At 29.7% G+C, this 14,831-nt stretch overlaps 2 long non-coding RNA genes across 3 annotated transcripts; both read right to left on the bottom strand.

Annotated features, from left to right (window-relative positions):
• Nucleotides 1-2,761: 2,761 nt before the first annotated feature.
• LOC126266376 (uncharacterized) lies at nt 2,762-4,023 on the bottom strand. Of its 2 annotated transcripts, none has more exons than XR_007548781.1 (3): nt 3,915-4,023; nt 3,002-3,196; nt 2,762-2,947 (listed from the first exon to the last, which is right to left on the bottom strand). It is a non-coding gene; the product is annotated as an uncharacterized LOC126266376 (long non-coding RNA). The 2 variants fall into 2 exon arrangements; XR_007548782.1 differs by having other exon boundaries at nt 3,002-3,081.
• A 1,673-nt stretch (nt 4,024-5,696) lies between these two features.
• On the bottom strand, nt 5,697-6,303 carry LOC126266355 (uncharacterized). Its single transcript, XR_007548760.1, has 3 exons — nt 6,022-6,303; nt 5,832-5,960; nt 5,697-5,785 (listed from the first exon to the last, which is right to left on the bottom strand). It is a non-coding gene; the product is annotated as an uncharacterized LOC126266355 (long non-coding RNA).
• Between the last annotated feature and the right edge of the window lie 8,528 nt (nt 6,304-14,831).

Genomic DNA, 14,831 nt, shown 5'->3' with positions numbered 1-14,831 from the left:
ACTTCACACCTCAATCTTCTTGCGACGATGACCCTAAAATATAAAAATTATAATATAAACACGTGCATATTGAAATTGTCACAAATATATATTGAATTGAATAATCTTTCTTTTAGATGTAGTTCTTTAAGTGAAAATATTTTAAATTATAATAACACTTGTACAACCAAAGTCTATTTTTGTTAGAATTATAAATAAAATAACTTACGAGAAAATATTTGTATAATAATACATAGCTGAGATTATTGCAAACCTTAATCGATATAATAATTTCTCAAATTTCATCTAAGAAATCTCTTTCATTTGTTACTTCAAACATGCTTAAAAAGTATTTTAATTTTTTCTTTTTAATGTTTAAATATAAATATTTTTATATACAAATTATTGACAATTCAATCTTTCTACCTCAATTTAAGCCAGAAAAGTTTGATCAAACAACTATAATTAAAAGAGGTTTATTTTTACAAATGTTTTTACATTTCAGGGTAAATTTTATTACGTTATGTGTCTGTAAATATGTTTTCAAAAGGTTCAGAATGTATTTGAATGTTGTCTATTCAAATCTCATGTAAATATATGTAATAGTTTAATGTTTAGTTGTTCCATTTACTTGTTTCAAATAATTTTTTAAACATGTGTATCTTAGTTTCTATAATGGATTAAATAAACTCAAAGTACTGACCTTAAGTATAACTTCTTTCGTATCAGATTCACTTTGTATGTATGTCAATTTAATCATTCATTTATCATGAGAAGACTATAACATTCTGAGAGACACTGATATATTCTTCTGGACACTGGTTGTTCTTAGTATTTCTTCAATTAATACAATGTATAACAAGACGTCACACCTCAATATTCTTATCACCAATGGCTTATTAAATTTCGAAGGTGCTTGTTATCATACCTAAAATATAAAAATTAAACATGCATAATAAAATTGTCATATATATAGAGATTGTGTAATCTGGTTGCCTACCCCGACCGGAAACATTTAACCGTTATATATTTAGTTGAATCATCTTTCTTTTAGATGTGGTTCTTTCTCTTTCCCTTTGCTCAATCGTCCACGACTGAAATAAAAAAATAATGTTGAATATATTGGAATAGTTAGCTTTTTTATTTCAAAAATATGCATTTTCTTTATTTTATTAATAAAATTGTGGTAATATTAATATTTACTAAAAATAAAAATATTTTTTACAAGAAATTCGTTATGATATTCATGTATAATGAAAACATGTTTTCAATATTTTCAAAACGTTGGAGATAATTTATCATAGGTCCAATCACCTGATCTAAATCCTATTAAAAACTTGTGGCACGGTGGTTCCTGGTGGAGAAAGCATGAAATTCAATTCCCCAAGAAAGGTGCCAAAGATGATACACTCAATGCCTCGTCGATGTTTGGCAGTTATTAAAAATAGAGACTAAGTAAAGCAACTAAGTACTAATTACATTAAAGAAATCTATTCAAACACATTTCAGACAATTCTGAAATTGTCTCTATTTTTTTCACATGAAAATTTAAAGAACTTTGTAAATTATTTTTCTGTTTTTTTTTTCTTAAAGGAATTGAAAATATTATTTTCACATCACTGTATGTAATATGTAATATTGTATTTATTGTATTTTATAGTCACAATACTTACTTTCAAGTAATCTTTGAAATAAATGGATAAATAAAATTACAGCAAGCCTTATTAATTTTCTATTTATGGAATCATGTCTTTGATAAATAAAATATTTATGATTATATATTTTTTAAATTACCACAATTAAATTCAAATATGTGTTTCGCATCATTAAAATTTTATTTTAATTCTATAAATAAGTAAAGTTGTCCTGAGAAAACCAAACTAACATTCTTGCAGCTTCCAATGCTTCATTGTCCACTATTAAAATCAATTAAATAACCATTGCAATTTATTGAGAACCTACACTACTTTTAGTAAAAAACATTATACTATTAATTTTCTGTATTTTTAAAAAAATACTGTAAGACCTAGTTAGAATCACTTTGTTTTCAATGGAATTTAAAAAATTGTTAAAATCTGATTTAATTTTGTTGGCGATACGCATTTAAAATTAATTACTTTTGGGATACTTAATGAATTTATAAATGGATTATTTAACCAAAATAAATGTAAATAAATACATACTTTATCTGTCTACTATCCAGTTCCTTTCATTGTAGAAAAGACAATTTTTAATAATATAACATAAAAGTAATATAATTTAATTACTATATATAAGCAAGTCGAAATTTGTACTAATTACATATCACAGAGAGGCTTAATATAATTTATAAATTGAAACAATGAAAACTATTTTGTAACTTAATTAGTTTAATAAAAGTATTGAACAGACCAATTTTTAAATTAGCGTGGTATTAATAAGTAAATGTTAAGAAATTTAATACTTAAAATGTTGAAATGAGAAAACTTTCACAGGAACTTCATGACACTGAAATTAACATTTGTACTGATTACATACCATTGCCAAAATAAATATAATATTTGTAAAGTTTCCTTTATTCCCAAAGATGTGTTGTGAAACTAAATAAATGTATGTGTTTATAATTATGTTTGCTATAGTTTTAAATATAATTATTACTAGTTGTTAAATTAAGTACTATTAATTAAACAAAAAATTGTTAGTTACTTTCTAATTTTGTTTCTTTGTTTAAAATGAAATATTTGAAATATATTTTATTATTTTTCTTATCATAATCAAATAAAAAATGGATTCTAACCTTCAATAATTCACTTTGTAGAAATTCTTTTTCAAAACCTCCAGCTTGATAGATATATCTTTGCCAATCTCTCCGTATTCCTAATTTAGGATGCCTGGGCATTTTCAGATGGGCTGGGTTCGATGAAAACACGACTCTTAGTCACTAGTTTCATGCACTAACAGGTGACCCTTGGTTTTCCTTAGTTACAAACTACAATGCATAAATTAAAATAGAAACAAAAAATACACAAACAGGAACACTCACCATGACCAGTACAAATGTAGCATACAGTGGACAAAAACACCGACAATCCACGTGGTTGCTCCGACGACAGTTGAGACAAGCTATATATACCGTGCGGTATATCAACAGATAATTACAGTTTAATATACAGGAAGGTACAAACGACTAATAAATCTCGTTTCACTACATCTGACTCTCCTCAACTTGGAAGTTACACTACGAGAGGTAACTTACCAAAATGTAGCTACACGGGATGGTCCCTAACAATTAATAACAATAATACAATTTTTAAAAACAAAACACACTACATCAAGAATTTCATTAACCTGGAAACACTGCTGTTTTACATTTCAGTCTTCGGCGTTCTGAAAAGGTGAGATTTATGTTCTTCGCCCTTAATATGACTTTCATAATTAGGGTTTCCGGTATTGTTTGTATAAGCAAAATCCATTGTATTTATAAATATTTTCCATAATGTAAAAATCAATTCATTAACTAAATTTATTAATATTGAAAAAACATAAATGAAAAGAACAGGCTTACAATTCTCTAAGATTTCAGGTAGGGGTTTATTAAATCTTTTAATTAATTAATTTAATTTAAGAATATTTTATTAAATAGTTCTACATAAAGACATGTAGAAATCCAACCATTTAAACTTTGAACCAACTGTGCAACCACAAGGTTCGAAAGGAAATCCTTTATGTTAAAAACCAAACAACGTAAAGTTTACGTTAAGAATATTTTTAAATAAATTTTGTATGATTTTATAATTAGTATATGTAAGGTTAGTTTTAAGAACACCCATTAAAATCTTAAAAAATTCGTGACAACCTAAACAAAGGGGTGGTTTAAAAATTCTTCGAACTAATCCATTAATAAGGGTTTTATAGCTCTGATACATGATGCCAATGTAAGATCAACATATACCCACCAGTCTAGAATGGGCTTAAAAGCACGTAAATTGGCTTTTACCGCAGTGGACGTCATTTTTTCAGACCAGTCCAAGTTTAGTTTCATGAGTGACCGCCGGCGCCTGAGGGTTTGAAAGGATCCAGGTAGTGGTGTACGGCAGGTTTTTCCTAGAAAAGTAGAACAATTTCAGTTAAGGACTAAAGTGTATTGGGACGGTATAATGAATGGAATTTCAAAATGTTATCAGACCAATTATAGAAATTATTGAATTGACGATAAGGTTCGGTCCCATCGTACGAGAAAAGTCCAAAATTTGTTAGAAGAAGCAAATATATAAAGATTGAATTGACCAACGAAGCAGCTGTGGGATATGGTAGGTCAAGCAATTTTAAGAAGACTAAATCCAACCACAACTCCTCAGGAGCTAATTGCAGCAATTCATAACGAATGGCCAATATGTCGCATGAAGTCATCAACAACTTATTTCTTTCAAAGTCACGGCGAATTAATTCACCGCTTCAGAACAAAGGAACGCATGCACATACCAGTTTTAGGCCAAACCAAACGAACAAATATGCTAAAAACTTTTATAATAAAGCAATTAATAATGTACAATAAATTATAATATATTATTCTCTTTTATTCCCAAAAATATTAGTTGATACAAAAGTTTGTGTTTCTTTCACATTCGGGAGATAATTCTAATACAAACTTGAAAGTGAAAGTGAAATTAATAGAGCTGGTTCAAATATTTTTAGCCAATTAAAATTCAGTCAATGAAAACTTGGAGTCCTGTCCACATTATAAATAACGCTTTTCACATCAGTTGTGACTGCCTACAAATTGACTTGGAATATATAGTTTTAAAAAATTTTAATTAATCATATATAAACTGTAAGACTTGCTACTTTAAAACTTTTTGTGAATTTGTTGACACCAATTATCAATAACTTTTTTATCGTTCATAAACTAAATGATTGTCGTTTTTCCCAACAATAGAAAGAATTCTTATAATAATTGACTCATCCTCCCTTTACATTAAAATCATTTTTTGAAAATTCTTTTTTTTATACTTTATTAATGCCATTTATCAGAAAATTATGCGAATCGAATGCCTTAATAATTCAGTTGTGGAAACAATGTTAATCCTTGAAAGTATCTGTTTAAAAACTTATACAATAGTAAAAAGTGATATTATTAGATACAAAATCTCATATTTGGATTTTTATTTAGAAACAATTATTCAAGGTATTTGGAATCATCAGAGTTTTAAACATTATCAACAAACTTAATGTTTATAACTTTCCCGCCTAAGAGGACAGAGTGATAGATAGGAGGCATTTTTCTCCAAAACAATATATTCTTAATTCACTCACTGAATTTCAATGCCCAAATAGAAGCCAATTTGCTTCATGTTTCAGATTTAACATAAATTTGAATTTTTAAAAAACCATGGAGCTATGAGTTGAATCTTCACTGTAAAAATTAGTCATAAACAGTTTTTTTTTCAATTCAATTTATTAATCAAAATCAAGATATATTCACAATCCACATTGTCAAAAAAATTCCAAAAGTGTAGTTACTATTGTATGAAATCCTTAAACAAATTATTTAACACCCAGAAGAACTAATAGTACTTTTATTTATATCTTTGTTGTGATTTAAATGAATTTAAACTCTATATTTGACAATATTGAACTTGCTAAATATTAATTTTAATGTTCCTTTAGTTGTGAATGTTAGTCAATTAAATTAAAAACTGGAAAATATTTTCTTTACAAAAACAAGTGAGGGCAAGTATTGAAATTACCATGTTTATTTGTTTTAGTATTTTCCATAATTGATTTTGGATGTCCTCTCAAATCTACTACTACTCTCTACTACTACTATCTACAACCAACCAAGTTAGGAGGGAGGCAAAATAACACACACTGACCTCTAATAGCCTGGTTACTGGTGGGCAGCATGAAATATCTAATCATTGTTTTGTCAATGCATCTTCAGTCATTGTCCCCTAAAAATATAAAATAATAAATTTAGCTTCAATTGGAGGTTTACAGTAAATCTGAAAACAAATATACATTAGTCTAAAACTGATCTAAAGTTAGTGTGAGTAGCATATTTACAATTCCTTAATTTGGTTTATTCTCTGTTCAGTTTCTATAACTGTAAGCTTGGAGTAGGATTATTTGAATCTTTATCTGATGTGAACATACTTATTATTTGTTTAGAAGGCAATTTACTATGGAGCACTGGACTGTGTCTGCCTTCTAACCAAAACATTATTTAAACTGTCAGTCTCTTTTACTTCTCTGACTCACATTTTTTACCATATATTTCCACTAATTTTATAAATCGTTCACTTAGTATTAATTAATACGAACAAAAACTAAAATATACTTTATGTCACTAGGAAGTTGGCGCGCGAATTGCTAAGTGGTTAAATTCGTTGGACATTGTCACCAACCTTATTTATTCTTTTGCGTTGTCAACTTCAGAAAATTAAATTAACTAAAACTCTACATTACTCCCCCTCTAGTGGCGGAGCCATGAAGTGAAATAAAATTTAAATATTTAAATACACCAAAATATGAAATGTTGAAATATTTCTTCTTCATAATCTAAATTTCACTTTTCTCGTAGATTTATGTGGGTCATTGGTGTTTATTTGATTTGCTGCATAGTTATGTTCCGTGGATATGATGTCCTCTTTAAGTAAATAGGCGGGTTTAAGACGATCTTTTGAGATATTGCACTTCTTCGATTTAATATCCACTGTATAGTATTTCTCTTGTCTTTTTAATACTTGGAATGATCCATCAAAAGGTTGTTCTAATGGCTTCCGGACAGTATCTCTTCTAACAAAGACGTGTGTACAATTTTCTAAATCTTGTGGAACAAAAATTTTTGTTTGAGCATGTTCCGTTGGTAGTCCTTTCGTATTAGGGCTCTCAAACCTAATAAAATGGTGGGCAAAACTTCTGTCCATTTTTGAGTATTGTGGCACTTAATAGAATTTTTTAGCGTTCTATGCCATCGTTCTATCTTACCGTTTGTTTGTGGATGATATGGTCTTGTTCTAACTCTTTTCGATCCAATTAGACAAGATAAGGCTTGAAATAGCTGACTTTCAAATTGCCTACCTTGATCTGTTATGATCTTTGAAGGGCAACCAAATCTGCTGATCCAGCCTGCATAAAATTTTTCAGCTACAGTTTATGCAGTCATATCAACCATGGGAATTGCCTCGGTCCTACAAGTATATCTGTCTATGCATGTGAGACAATAACTGTAACCGTTTGATGATGGTAAAGGTCCAATTATATCAATATTAATTTCTTGAAAACGTTCTTTAGGTAGTTCAATTTTGGTGAAAGGTGTAATTGTGTGTCTGTGTATTTTAGATATCTGCCACTGGATACATGCTTTTGTCCATGATTTAATAGCCAGATATAACGATCTGTAATCAACTTTATTGTTGCTCGTATCCCTGGATGAGATAGTTTATGAAGTTTTTCAAACTTTCTTTCTAAAACTTTGTGGTACAAATGGCCTAATTTTATTTTCTTCTGAAATATCACAGTAAACTTCTATCGAGTTTGGATATACTATTTTTTTCAGTTTAAATCCTGTTGAATCTGATTCTAGAAGTCTTTGTAATTCTTGATCTAGAGTTTGGTGATGACTGAATTCCTCTAATTGTACAGTATTTGTTAAATCTATCGAATTAATTCTGCTTAACGTATCAGCAACAATGTTTGATTTTCCTTTTATGTGTATTATTTCTGTACTGAATTGTCCTATAAAATCAAGTTGACGTGCCTGTCTAGGTGATGCTTTATCCATTTTTTGTTGAAAAGCATATGTTAAAGGTTTATGATCTGTGTATATTGTGAAATTTCGACCTTCAAGCATATGACGAAATTGTTTAATTGCAGCGAAAATAGCTAGCAGTTCACGATCGTACGTACTATATTTGGCTTCAGCAGTTGAAAGTTTGCGAGAAAAGAAACTTAATGGTTTCCAAACGCCTTCTTCATATTGTTCAATTACGGCTCCTATGGCATAGTCAGATACGTCAGTAGTTAAGGAAACTGCAGCGTTAGTCTTTGGATGTACTAACTGCATAGCATTGGTTAGTTCTTGTTTAACTTTCTCAAATGCTTCAACTGTTTCATCTGTCCAATTTACCTTTGTTTTGTCGTTTTTAGGACTGTTTTGCAGGTAATTATTTAAGATTGCTTGTGTTTTTGCTGTATTTGGCATAAATCTCCTGTAGAAATTTATGACGCCAAGAAATCTACGCAATTCATTTTTTGTGCTTGGTTTCTTAAAGTTTCTGATTATCGCTACTTTCTCTGGTAATGGAGAGGTTCCTTGTTTACTTATTTCATAGCCAAAAAATTGTACTTTTTCTTCTCCAAAGCAGCATTTTGCCGGATTTATCTGTAATCCGTATTCTGTTAATCTTTTAAAAAGTGTATGTAGGTGTGTTTTATGTTCTTCAATACTGTTTGAAGCTATCAAAATATCGATATATGGAAAACAGAAAGGTAAATCTCTTAGAACATTGTTAATATACCTCTGGAAAGTCTGAGCAGCGTTGCTTAGTCCAAATGGCATTTTTAGAAATTCAAATAATCCAAATGGAGTAACTACAGCGGTTTTTGGAATTGATTCTTTTTCCATGGGAATTTGGTGATAAGCTCGTGTCAAGTCTATTGTTGAAAATATGACTGATCCATCTAACATACATGCAAAGTCATGAATATGCGGTATAGGGTAACGATCTTGTTTGGTAACTGCATTTAGACGTCTATAATCACCAACTGGTCAACATGAACCATCTTTCTTCTTCACCATGTGAAGTGGGCTTGACCAATCACTATTAGATAAGCGACATATACCTTGTTTGACCATATATTCAAATTCCTGTTTAACTGTTTTTAATCGATCTGGTGCTAATCGTCTGCATTTTACTTTGAGTGGTGTACCAACGGTCTCGATTTCGTGTTGTGTTCTGTTTGCTTTACTGTTTTTGCATCTGTTTGGGTTTGTGATTTCGGGGTACTCCTTAATTATATCACAAAACTTTTGCTCAGGATGCAATGTGAATATTAAAACTTGGTTAATATTGATTTGTTTTCCTTTACTGGATAGTTTTGTTGTGCGGGCAATTAATTGGCTTCTACGGATATCGACTAATAAGTCATAACTGTGTAGGAAGTCTGATCCTAAAATTGGTTTATCGACATCTGCTATGCAGAAATTCCAATCAAAATCTCTGAGTAAGCCTAAACTCACTGTAAGTCTTTTATAACCATAAGTTTTTGTTGTAGTACCGTTTGCGGCATACAAAACTAACGTTGTTGGTGGCGTGCGACAGTGACTCTTAGGTAGAATAGATATATCTGAACCAGAATCTATTAAAAACTTTTGTTTGGTTGTGGGATCTAATACTATAAGTCTGCGACTAATATTCGCCACGCCGTCCGTCGCGTTAACGGACGTGGACTTTAGTTTTCCGTGTCTGGATTTTTATAATTGCATGGTGCAACGCAACGTTTTGCTTTATCTTGATACTTTTCATGGTACCAGCATAATTTACTATCCCTTTTACTACTTCTAGAACGTGCACGTGGTCTATTGTCCGATTGTATTTTTATTTCCTGTACTTCTTTTATGAGGTTTTGAAGGATTTCTTCAGTGGTGCTGTTTGTTGTGCCTGTTTGCTTTTGTATAGCATATGTACTAGGTCTTTCAATATCTAAAATTTTATCAGCCATCATGGATAATTTTTCCATAGTATCGTCACTTGTCGTTAGTATTGATTGCACATGAATGGGTAATCTTTGGAGCCACAGCATTTTAACGAGGTCGTGAGGTACAGCCGTTCCGGCTAAACTTTTCATTTGTGTTAAAAGTTCGGATGGTTTTCTTTCCCCTAACTCGATATCGGACAACAACTTTTTTGTCTTCTTTTCTTGAGATTCGCTAAAAACAGAAATTAGTTTTTCTTTTATATTTGTATATTTCTCACTAGGTGGTGGGTTGATAACTTCGTCAGTGATTTGTTACAATATGTCTGTATCCATGGGAGGGCAAGTGAATAGGCCCGAATGGAAACAGCCGAATGTTCCCGAAGTTACACTCGTTTTCTAAAATTGATATGTTGTTTATGATGTTGGTATGACAATTGGTAATGGCTATTTAACTAGATTTGTTCGTTAATTTTTTGACCAATAGCTACGCAGTATTTAAATATGGCGCGGGCTTCTATCCGAAGACGCCGGGAGAATGGAAAAGAGCTAATGAATAAAATTGTTTAAAATTTTTGTGTTAGGTAAGTTATTTCTTATATTTCTTAATAAATTAAATCACACTTGGATCCTATGCTTTGTAATTCAATAATTTAGTACTTAAGATGTTTACTTTACATTACAATCATATTAGAAATAAAATAACCTCAAATTTGAATAAGATGCTTTATATATTAATATACTTTTTCTTATCTGTTGATTAAATTAATATTATTTTGTAGGTTAAATAGTCTGCCGGACCAATGATTTAACCAAAATAGACTCGGCACTTCTTAGGTATGTTAATCTTATTATATATATTATTAAAAGTGGGTATTCTAGGTTCCAACTAGGTTGGAAAGGTTCGATCAATGGGAATTAGGTAGTTTTTTAAAATAAATTCAGCCATGAGTTCTCAGCCTCAATCTCTGTCTGGTTACTATGTCAAAATGTGTTTCAATATATATTATATTATGTTTCAATACATATTATAGTGATGTTCATAATTCTAATTTTAAAAATAAATCGTTTTTAAGCCACCTTCCAATTCTAAATTAAATTTAGTATGGCGTTCAATTTGTCAATTTGTAATATTAATCCTTCTATCAAAACATGTCATGTTTTTCACTAAAAAATTCGTCGCCTTAAACCTAAAATAGTTCCTTTGCCACCATTACTTTTTCATTCTTATATTCCTTCCACTTCCAGGGATCTTAATTTTAATGTTTTTGAAAATCCATTGTCTAATTTGAATTCTAGTCAATCTATTTCTTCAACGTCCAGAGATCTTAATTTTAATGTTTTTAAAAGTTCATTGTCTAATTTGAATTCTAATACGAATTATTTATTTTTATGTTGTTTGTTATTGTTGTTGAAGAAATTTATTGTGTTGTATTTGTATTTATTTATTTATTTTTGTTATATATAATATGAAGTATACAGAAGACTGATGTATTTTTTATGTACAATAAATAATTTGTAATAAAAATGTTTTAATTCCATAGCTTGTTTTATTTCTCACAATTCCCAATAATATACCAATTAATTTAAATTTGAAACTATTCCCGCTAATTTTGTCAAATGTTAAATATAGAAAACTATAAAGGCGACATCTATTGACTAATTTAAACACTACAAATCTATTTATCGTCCAGTGTTGTTTCCCATTTTTAGTAAGAGGTTGGTACTTCTTGGGTGTCCTGTGTCTGTATCTATGGCGCTCAATACGTGATGATATTTAGTTGAGTCTGTTGTTATTCCAGCCAATGCGAATTGTGACTCGATTTGCAAGAACCATATTCTTGGATCTTTCTTCCAAAAAGGTGGAGTTTTAATGCTGACTCGTTCAACTCGTGCTCCCGTTGTGGTAGTTGGAGTATCCCTTTGTTCGTTCTCCCTGATCCACGTGTTTGTACCAATGTTAATGTACGCTTCTTGATAATTTGCGTGTTGGATGGGGTCACCAATTTGTCGGGATTGTTGTGTATTACACGACAATTTACTCCGTAATAAATACTACACTGATTTTATAAATCGTTTACTTAGTATTAATCAATACGAACAAAAACTAAAATATACTTTATGTCACTGGGAAGTTGGCGCGCTAATTGCTAAGTGGTTAAATTCGTTAGACCATAGAAAACCTAAGAAGTACCAACCCAATGTTATAAACAAGAAACATTACTGGGCACGATTTCGGGATGCAGCGGTGTTGCCATTTCTTATAGATTACAGATATCTTTTCATTGATCTGTCACTTAATAAAGGGCGGGAAACTTATTATTTAAAATTTATATCAAATGAGTATAGGTTAGGTTCCTTGAATAGTATTCGAAAATAAAACAATTAAATATTTCACATATACTTTATTATATATCATTGTTAAAAAGAAACAAATTAAAATATACATATCTATATGGTATATAAATAATACATCTAAATAATTTACAATAAATAATTAATATGATTATAAAATAAATAATATAAACTGTAGACTATTTAGAATTACCCAGGTTACACCACGTGGAGGCAGTCTACATTGTAACCCGAACATGAACTATATTAAGCACCTTTTTGAATTAGTGAAAGAAAAAGGGAATAAATTGCTATTTTAATCTAATGGACGGAAGTGTATTTTTAATATAATTCATGAGAGTATTTGAATTCTCTCCTAGAATAAATTAAAAAATATTCCCCAAGCTATAAAATAAAAAATATTGCATAAACAACAAAATAAAAACATTCAACAATAAATAAAATATAAACCATTCAACAAAAACAAATTAAAAACTATTCAACAATAAGCAAAATAACACTTATAACTAACATGCATATAAAAATATATAAAAATAAAAAAATATTTTAAACATAACATATCATAAGAAAGAATAAATACACAAAATAAACTCTCTTTAAAAAAACATGGAAGATTACATTGAACATTTATAAGATAAAATTAATACTTTCTATGAAATTTGGGACCCTCTTTTTTATTATTGTCTTTCATATATTTAAAAAGTGTGAGTCTAATACATTTATCTAAAATTTTATTTTTACAATCGTGAATTTGACAAAATAAAAATTGTTCCGAAACTTTAGAAAAATATTCTTTGAAATTAATTTCTAACGAACTTTTATGTAAATTATCATTTAAAACATATATAAATGAATATGAATATTAGAAACAAAATCTACAAGTGAATCGCTGGGATAAATTAATTTATTTAAACTTTGATTGTATTCCTTAAAAGATATAAAAATATGTTTTTCAGTTATATTTTCTGAGAAAAGGGTCCCATGGCATGAGTCGCAATTTGGAATTTGAATTTTATTTAATAAATACCCAGCAACATAGGAAGAACCTTGAAGTGAACTAGAATCGTTAATGTATTTTTGGACAAAATTTAAGTCAGATTCGAAAATGGAAACATCTGGTGCAGTAGCCGAATTGATGGAATTAGAAAGAAATTTTGTAAATGCCCCTAAAGAGATGCCACTATCATCTTTTGAATTACTTTTGACAAATGGAGAAGCACTTAATTTATTTACAACGACAGTTTTTAATGCTGCGATGAATTGGTGACATGTTGGATTGGTATTGAAAAAACCGTGCTGGCGTATTTGACAAAATAAATTTTCTATGGGATCTTGGTTAAGAAATCTAGTATTCAGAGACTCATAGCCTTCATTTTTCAACTCGTGCCATAGTGAAGTAACAGACGTTAAAGTAGTTATCCAGCCTTTTAAAAATAAATATTGAGATGTAAGATCTCTTCCTGTGGTTGAATCAAGAATTTTCCAATATCGAATTTTCGATAAAATTTCTTGCCAAAATTCTAAATGTCCAGATGATTCAGTCACAGCGAATTTTAAATTGACATTATTATCTGGCGACGGATGATTAGAATTTATATAGAAGTTTATGTCGTGCTTCTCTGGAATAGGCCCTAAGTCATCATCATCTTCAGTTTCCATTACCAAATGTTCCGGAATTTTATTTTCAGATTTACTTTGAATACCCATGCCATTTAAAGAATCGAAGAGAGAATTCATTAAGTGTACAAATTCAGAAGTATAAGATGCATCGTTAAGTAATTGATTTGTAGAAACAAAAGAAAGAATACATGCGGACATTGAAAAAGAAAGTTGATGAGCAGCGTACGAAACTTTCATTTTAGTATAAGAATTTTTGAAATTGAAATGCTGATCGGTAAGTTTAGGACACATTCGAAAATTAACATTGGATTTATCTAGAATAAAAGCTTGAATAATGTATTCGAATTTTGCACGTTTATTGTCTTCAAATAAGATATTGCCTCGTAAAAGAGCATTTCTAGAATTTTTGTATAGATGAGGAACATCGAAAATGATATAAATAGGACGATTATTAACTAGAAAATATGTTTCTGAAGGGGAAGTTTGAGAAGATAAAGAACTTAAAGCTGATCTATTTGTGCTACCTTGGTCGCAAACTGTAGCCCTTACGTTTAAGTCTATACTTTGAAGATTAGAGATAATTTCGATAATAATTAACTTTAAATTTATTGTGGGAACTGTACCTTTAGAGAAATAATATGCGACAACTTCTTTCCAGTTAGATGACAACCCTCGAATCATAAAAACTAAAGCATGATCTGCTTTTTTAGAAGTTTTACCAAGATGACCATAATCCTCGAAACCACAAAATTCTTGTTTTTTAACTTGGAAATGTATGCCAGTACTTAAAGATACTTCGTCAAATAATAAACAACAATTTTTATCATTTAATTCACTAGAAACAGATTTTAAGTGTTCAAAATATAATTTATTTATACCAGACTCAAATTCAATTTTACCAAGAAGATTTTTGAGAGTAGAAATGGAAGATAAAGAAAAATGAGTTTGCAAATAACGGTACAATTTACCACTATGTTTATACATAGAGAGTGCAAAAGTTTTATCATCTAGAGACCAAATTTTACCATTGGATTTTCGAGAGGAATTTCTTAATTGGGAAGCAATAAAATTTCTTGTAACAAGATTTAGATTAGAACAAATTTCTTCTAATTTTCCACTTTTAAAGATATTACGAAGATTGGAAATGTCAGAGTTTTGTTTCGGCAGCGAGCTTTTAACTTCGAAATTTTAGAAATAGCATT

Source organism: Aethina tumida, chromosome 8 (assembly GCF_024364675.1).
Source record: "Aethina tumida isolate Nest 87 chromosome 8, icAetTumi1.1, whole genome shotgun sequence".
NCBI lineage: Eukaryota > Metazoa > Arthropoda > Insecta > Coleoptera > Nitidulidae > Aethina > Aethina tumida.
The sequence above is the reverse complement of the archived record's forward strand: the minus strand, read 5'-3'. Positions and strand labels throughout refer to the sequence as shown.